Source organism: Suricata suricatta, chromosome 13 (assembly GCF_006229205.1).
Source record: "Suricata suricatta isolate VVHF042 chromosome 13, meerkat_22Aug2017_6uvM2_HiC, whole genome shotgun sequence".
Lineage (NCBI taxonomy): Eukaryota > Metazoa > Chordata > Mammalia > Carnivora > Herpestidae > Suricata > Suricata suricatta.
In genome coordinates this window covers 79,118,742-79,126,595 of record NC_043712.1, presented here as the reverse complement: position 1 = coordinate 79,126,595, position 7,854 = coordinate 79,118,742, and the positions used below count along the sequence as shown (strand labels likewise).

The window sequence follows — 7,854 nt, the reverse complement described above, 5'->3', positions numbered from 1 at the left end:
GCCGCCGCCGAGCACTTCCGGGTCACGTCGCCGGAGGCCGGGGCGTGGCGCCAGCCGCCCCCTGGGGCTGAGGCCGCCTGGTTGGTCCCCGACTTTCGCCGGTACCCGAGTTTCTAAGCGTCCCGGAAGATGTTGCAGAGTTATTTGAGGTCGCTCTTTTACACAGTTTATGTTAATTTGTAGTTCACTTAGGGCGGAGGAGGGAGGAGTCTTGCTAAAGCCAATCTTGCTAAAGTCGGTCTGAACCCCACCCCCGACGCCGCCCGGGCCACCCTCGGTCCACTGCTCTGGGAACCAGCCCCCGGGAGCTTCTGGAGGAAAGTTTAACGGAGAGCGCAGGTCCCCTGGAGCTGTTAGTCCCCGGGCGTTTTGAGAGCGTCTTAGCTTCATATTTTCCCAACTGGAGGGACGAAGCGGCCCACAGACGCCGGTGGCGGAGCGAGCCCCGGTTGGACAGTGTTGGTGACCTCCTTTTGTACCCGCTTGCCAATTTCGGCCTCGGAGCAGCCATTTCCACAAACTGAACTTAAAAAATTTAATTAACGCATTAAAGGAAGAAAAAGGAAAGAGGAAAGTTATTTGCCATCTGAACATAGGGAGTGGACGTACAGAAATACGTTTTAGACTTTCTACTTTGTACTTCATTTTGCACATCATTTGGCGTGCTATGAACGTTGCGTGTCAGTTTTGGAGTTAGAAAACCAAGACCCTGACGAAGTTTGCTCTTGATAGCCATTAGCCCTGCTACAAATACTTTTTTAAGAAAACCTAGCTTTCTACTTGATTTAGATTTTGAAATGCCCTAATTTTCATAGATCACATTTCCCTTCACCCATAGAAAAATCTGGGGGCCTTTGGTTCAGATATTTTTACTGAATCCTCGAGATCCGAATCTTTAAAAAAAAACACAACTTTTTAAAATCGAGCTCAGAGTCTGTTAATTGTGAAATAATGTGGCGTATTTGAAGTAAGGTTGATGACTGTGAGAGTAGAAACCATACATTGGTTGCAATCTTAATGAGAATTCTAGATGAACTATGTTCAGTGGATGATACCTCCTGTGGATGTGTTTAGAAAGGTTAGACCTCCTGTCTGGACACTGGCCTTCGGGTTTTAAAAGAAACAAACCACAAGTTTCATAAAATTGTATATAAGCAAGATGGGACAGGTGTGAAAGTAAAATCAAACAAACCTTAACCTCTTGACAGGTTCCCAAATGAGGCAATGAAGTGAGTGAATGCTGTTTAGATTCCCAGGCCAAGGATTACTTCAAATATCCTAGTTACTCTTTTATTTTTTTAATTAAAAAAATTTTTTTTTAATTTTTGAGAGACAGAGAGAGACAGGGCAAGTCAGAGAGAGAGGGAGATACAGAATCCGAAGCAGGCTCCAGGCTCTGAGCTGGCTGTCAGCACAGAGCCGGACGTGGTGTTTGAACCCACGAACTGTGAGATCATGACCTGAGCGGAAGCCCAGTCACTTGCTTAAGAAACTGAGCCACCCAGGCGCCCCCCGCCCCAGTTACTCTTAAGAATGTGATAACCAGTCCTCAAATGGTTTGTGTTACAACTGGTAGCTCTTCCTCTTCACTTAAAGCCTTGCATCCTTTCCTAACAAAAGTGGAAAATAAATCCTGACGTCTTAAAATTATGAACATTTTTTTTCAAAGCTTCCATTTTTATCTTAAAAGTCAGTGAGACTTCGGGACACCTGGTGACTCAGTCGGTTATGTGTCCAACTCTTGATTTGGGCTCAGGTCATGATCTCATGGCTGGCAAGTTCGAGCCCCACATCCAGCTCTGCGCTGGTGGTGCTGAGGCTGCTTGGGATTCTCTCTGTTCTGTTTCCCTCTGCCTTTCCTCCTACTCACAATCTTGCAGTCTCTCAAAAATAAATGAATATTAAATAAAAATCAGTAAGATTTAAAAATTTTACTCTAATATATTTAATAGGAAAAAAACCCACAAACGTTGTCCTTAGATCTTGAAGTAAAATTGATATTCCAGAAAGATAATTAATTTTTCTGTATGGTCCTGTTTATGCCATCCCCACAAATACAAACCTAGATGCACACACACTTTCTTTGTACTCATTTGAAAGGCATGAATTATATGTCTCATGTTTCTTCTAAGAATTCACAAATTGTTTCACCCAATTTAAGATTTTTGTTTAGAACTCAAATTTTTTAGAACTGGACTATCTATATTAGAACTGTAATCTAGCCCCCTAATTTTTCATATAAAGAAATGGGTTCAAAGAAGTTAAGAATTTAAATTCATGAGACTTAATAATGATATGCATATAAGAATAGGATATCATACGTTTTGCATGATTTGCTGAAATTTTTTGTCAAAGATTTATGTTCAGGGATCTACAAAATACATTTATTGCTAATGAAATATTGTAAATACCTTAAACATTGAGAATTGAGTAAACTACAGTAAATCTATAAGATCAAATACTATTTGTCATTTAAAAGCACTTAAAACTAAAAGAATATATACCAAACTCTTAGTGAGAGATCTATTTATAGGAGAATTTTACTTTCTGGTAACACAAAGAACAAAGTATAATGTGTATAATTTAAGAAGAATTTTAAAAGCCTATGTTAATAAAAATATATTTGTTGGTCAACTATCTCTTATACATGTTAGCTTACTTTTCTTAGAGATACTGATTTTTAAGTGACCTCTAGTTATTGTTCACATATCTGTGAATATATTTTGACAGTCCACCCCCTTCCCCGAATCATGCTTTTCATATTTTAGAAGACTATTTGATAATGGGGAAAAGGTAGATACATAATGACAAAAAGAAATAACAAAACAGTTTACAAGACAACTCTAATTATATACACATAAAACAAATTGTATGTATATCAATGTAATCACATATGTACACATATACTGGGAGTTTATAAACTGAAATGTTAACAATGGTTATCTCTTTATGATGGAATTACTGGAGATAGCTAAGAACCAATACACATTCTTTATGTTCTTCTGGATGTTGCAAACTTTCTACAATGAAAAACCTAATGTACGTTAAGGACCTAGGAAGGAAGGAAGACAACAAGGTGATTTTGATGAGCCTAGTAATTACTTTCCTGAAGAGCTGTGAAGAAATTTGTAATCTGTTTCCATCTTCACTCTATTATTCTACTTCTACCACTATGTTGTGTTGTTTATTTATTTATTTGGGTTGAAATCCATTTCCCATAGTAATATTACACAAGATAGAGTGCAAATATTACTAAACATGTTCTTACCATATGCTATTATTACAAAAAGAAACTTTCCACCATTAAGAAAAAGTGAAATGTTCCATTTTAAATGCTTCCTTATAGTATTACCATTGTGAGTAACTATGTAATTACAGTATGCCAAACCTCACCCATATCACTATCATAAAATTTAAAGTCCAAGAAATTATGAACAAAGAAATAGAAGAAGGGAAACAGGGATGCTAGTCAAAAAGCTACAATATCAATGGCTTTTAATGAATTCTTAAGAAAAGCCAACAGGAGTGATAGCCATTTTTGCAGTTTTTATTAAATACCACTTCAAGAAAAGAAATAGAAATTAGTAAATGATTTTTTTTTTTTTTTTTGGAGAAAGAGTGCACATATGAGCAGGGGAGGGACCGAGGGAGAGAGAGAGTGAGGATCATAAGCAGTCTTCATACTCATTGCAGATTCCAACACAGGGCCTGATTCCATGACCCTAGGATCATGACCTGAGCCAAAATCAAGAGTTAGTCACTGAACTGACTGAGCCACCCGGGTGTCCCAATAAATGAATTTTGAATGGCATGTTCATTAAACTTAGGAGAGTTTTGGTATACCCTTTGCCTTGGGCTGTTGGTTTATTTTCCCTAAAGAAAACTTCATGTATAATGAAGCATGATTTTTAAAATTTTTTTTTATTTTTAAATATTTATTTAATTTGAGAACATGCATGCACAGGAGAGGGGCAGAGAGAGGGAGGCTCTGTACTATCTGTGCGGAGCTTCACAGGGGCTGGAACTCATGAACCTTGAGATCATGACCTAAGCCCAGATAAAGGGTTGGATGCTCAAATGACTGACACACTCAAGCACCCCTATCAAGTACTGTTTTTTTACACTTAGTTGATATTGTTAGGCCTTCTTTAATTGTTGAGATAAAGTTGAAAATGCATTTGATACCATCTTTAAACTTGGAAGCACTATATAAATGATTACTTATTTCTATGACTAAAGAAAGCGTTATTACAAGTAAATCAGTATTGGGAGATCTTGGTCGCTCAGTCGGTTGAGTGTCCAATTCTTGATTTCAACTGAAGTCCTGATCCCAGCGTCATGGGATGGAGCCCCATATTGGGCTCCATGCTGAGCATGGAGCCTGCTTAAGACTCCCTCTGTCTCCCTACCCTATCCTCCCTAACTTGCATGCATGCTCTCTTTCTCTACAACTAAAGTAAAATAAATAAGTAAATCAGTATTAAAACACAACAATAAACTAAGTAAGGTAAACACTAACTTTCAATATGAAACTCTGTTGTTTTACATTTTTAAAGAAAATTATACTGATTGTAAAACTCCTACTTAAAACACGAAGTTTTTTTTTTAACCTGACAGAGTTGGTAAATGCTATCAAGATGGTAATCATCAAGATAACTTTAAATAACCAGTTAATGCTGATATTAGAATCCCTGAGGATACAAAAATGAAGATTCTAGTTGCATAATAAGGTTTTTGTTGCTGAGTAAGTGATGTTTTATTTTTCTTGACATTTGATAGTCTGAAAATGTCATTCTTTTGCTTAGTCCTCTTCTTTCTTCCTGCCACAGAGGCCCAGAAGACCATGATGTAATTTTCAGAAAAGAACAGAAGAAAATGTCTGAGAGAAACACAGAGAGAAAGAGCCAGTCCAGGACTTGTATGTGGAAATAGCTAGGGAAATAGGTAAGTCTCCACAATGCAAAGAATGTTTCCTGTATATTGAAGATGTCAGATTGTCGGGAATTTTCTTAGGAATATGCTTTCTATTGGATGGCTCAGTGAAACAAGTTCCCGATTATGAGTACATTCTTAGGGCTTTTTTCTGTTTTCTGTTTTGCTTATTCTTTAGTATGAATATTACCATAATAAAAACTTTAGAGTTAGGCTAAAAAATCATTTCGAAAATTCGGAAAAGGTTCATCTGATTACAGAGGAGACTTTTTCAGTAATTGTCTCAAAGTTAACCAAGGGTCTGCCTTGTCTTCTTTCATCTCCTTCTTAATTTTTCAACCCAGAAATTTGGTCACAAAAATATAGCATATTTCTCAGTTTCCTCTTGTTTCTGTATTTTAAGCCAGTGCTGAGACTTGTGAAAATTGACATTAGGCCAAAATTACCCATAGGAAATTATGAGCTTTCTCTGCTAAATATTCAATTATGCTCTTACTTGCAATATAGCATTTATAGAAATTTATAGTCTCATACTTTTAAGTTTTAGGAAGAAATGCCAAAGCGAAACACCCCAATTTCTTCTGACTTTAGGCACTTTAATTTCTCTGGTAAGACTCCCAAATCACCATCGGTGTGCAAAAAGCGTGCAGAAGATGGACTGTTCGGCTTATAAAAGAAGGATGACTACCATTCCTGAAAGGATGAGAGTCCAAGCAGTTGTACTTATTTATTCCACAAATTTTAATGACTGTTTCTGTGTATGAGACACTGTGCCAACAGTTGGGTATAGGATGGTGAGAAGAACAGTCATTATTCTTACCTTCTCGTGGGACCTACAGTCTGATGGAAGATATACACAATATTCAAGTAAACAGACAAATATATAACAACAAATTGTGATACAAGGCACAGAAAGAAAAGGCAAAGTACCATGACAGATGATAACAGTGTGGGGGTAAGGGCATAACTTTAGACAGTGTGGTCAGGAACATCTTTTTTGGGTGGTGATACTTAAGCTGAAATGTGAACAATGAGAAGGAACCAGCCCTGTGAAAAGCAGGGAAAGAGCCTCATCAGCAGTGGAAACAATATGCGTGACGGCTCTAAGAAGAAGAGAGTCTACATAGCATGTCTTAGTAACTGAAAGAAGACCAAACTGGTAACTTTTACTGGCCTGACAATGTTAAGTGATTTCAGATTTAGTATTGCTGCCACCTAACTGTCAACTGTGAGCATGATTACCTAGCTCCAGTTTTCTTCTTTATCCTTTTTGTTTTCTATGTGCTTCGCTGGGCAGCTCACCATGGACAGCCCAATGTTGCATGGTTATCTGATATGCCATGAATCAGGCATTTAGTCTGGGGAGCAGAGTAGCAAGCCTAGAACTATCTCTCAAAAGGGTAATATTTATCAGTAGAAGATGTATAGGCAGCTTTTCCCCAAACCTCAGGGGAAAAAACCCTTTTCCCTAACATTAGGGTATTACCATGATGTTTTCCTCCCTACGATTGGATCTTCTGGATCATGTGGCCCAAGATCAGTTTGCTTGGAAGCTTTGGGATCCATTCAAAACTATAAATTACTTAGCAAGTTACTCAATCTAGAACATTCGCATAGAGTGTATGTTGCCTCCTGAATCCAAAGTGACCGATGTGTCTCTTTCTCAGTGGCAGAGTGTGCAAGATGAAGCAACTTGCCGTCCACCTTGGCAGAAATATTGTGACATGCCCTACATGACTGAACTCTTAGCAACTTCACTATGATTGCAGTCCCTAGAATGTTTTAAGGTTTATCTTCCATCCTCTGTCACATAAATTCTTACCAAGGAATGAAGAATATTTGCTACTTACTACACATGAAGTCAAATACCTTAGAGGAAAGGACTAAGACTATCATTGTAGACTCATAGACTCTCGTATTTTCTTTGCATGTGTACCACATGTAACAGCTGTCTATTGGTTCAGTGTCTTTATCCTTGTATAGAAGACCAGCTCCACAAGGACTAGACCCCTGTTTGTCCTGTGTGGTGCTGTATCCCTGTGCCTTGCCTTAAATACAGTGGGCCCTCAGTTTGTACTTAAATGAATGGATAGAGGGATTAAAGGGAAGGAAGGGGGAAATAGGAAAGGATAAAATAGCCACCACATTTTATAATGTAATAAAGAAGCAGTAGAGGAAGTCACCCAGGAATTTAGTCAGAGGCTGAATCATAGGAAACTCAAGGCCATATTTTTGCAGTTGGAATTTATCTGAAAGGCTGCAGGGAACCATTGAAGAGGTTTATGCTTTTTGGTTGACATTCACTCATTCTTCAAAGGTGCTCTCATTATGCTATACTGTGGTTAGTTATCCATACATATGTAAATAAGCACACATATTTATACATACACCCTTAGAGTTTTATTTCATGACACGGTGAGAGAATACATTCCATTTTTAGTATTGTTTTCCTAGCACCTTGCATATTACCTGAGCATAATGAGCATTTCAACATTGGTTAAATCAATAAATAAAGGCCCAGTTAAAACGCTACCTCTACTATGAAGAATTCCTTGATCACTCCAGGTGAAAATGCTCTCCTGTATTCTTAACTCCATTGTATTCTATGTAGTCTGTGCTTGACACTTTTCATATTGTATTTTGGGACCGTCAACTTCATTTTTGTATCCCAACAACATAGTACAGTTTCTTATATGAGGCAGAGACATTAAGTATATATTTATTGAGTGGAAAAAAGACAATATGTTTACTCCTTTATTATTGATGTTATGGGTAGCAAAGAATTATACAATGAAAATCATAATTCTTAAAATTTTTCATTCAGTTGGTGTTCTCATAGGTTTATTCTATTCTATAATGTTATTTTCACAAATTGGATGGGTATGAATGATATAGGAAAATTTTTGTTTTGGAAAAAGTTAC

At 37.5% G+C, this 7,854-nt stretch overlaps 1 long non-coding RNA gene across 2 annotated transcripts in view; it reads left to right on the top strand.

Annotated features, from left to right (window-relative positions):
- Positions 1 to 31: 31 nt before the first annotated feature.
- Positions 32 to 7,854, top strand: part of LOC115277057 — a 29,067-nt gene continuing 21,244 nt past the window's right edge. For both annotated transcript variants that reach the window (XR_003902200.1, XR_003902201.1), the window contains exons 1-2: positions 32 to 149; positions 4,830 to 4,944. This is a non-coding gene — a long non-coding RNA (uncharacterized LOC115277057). The remainder of the gene's footprint in view (positions 150 to 4,829; positions 4,945 to 7,854) is intronic.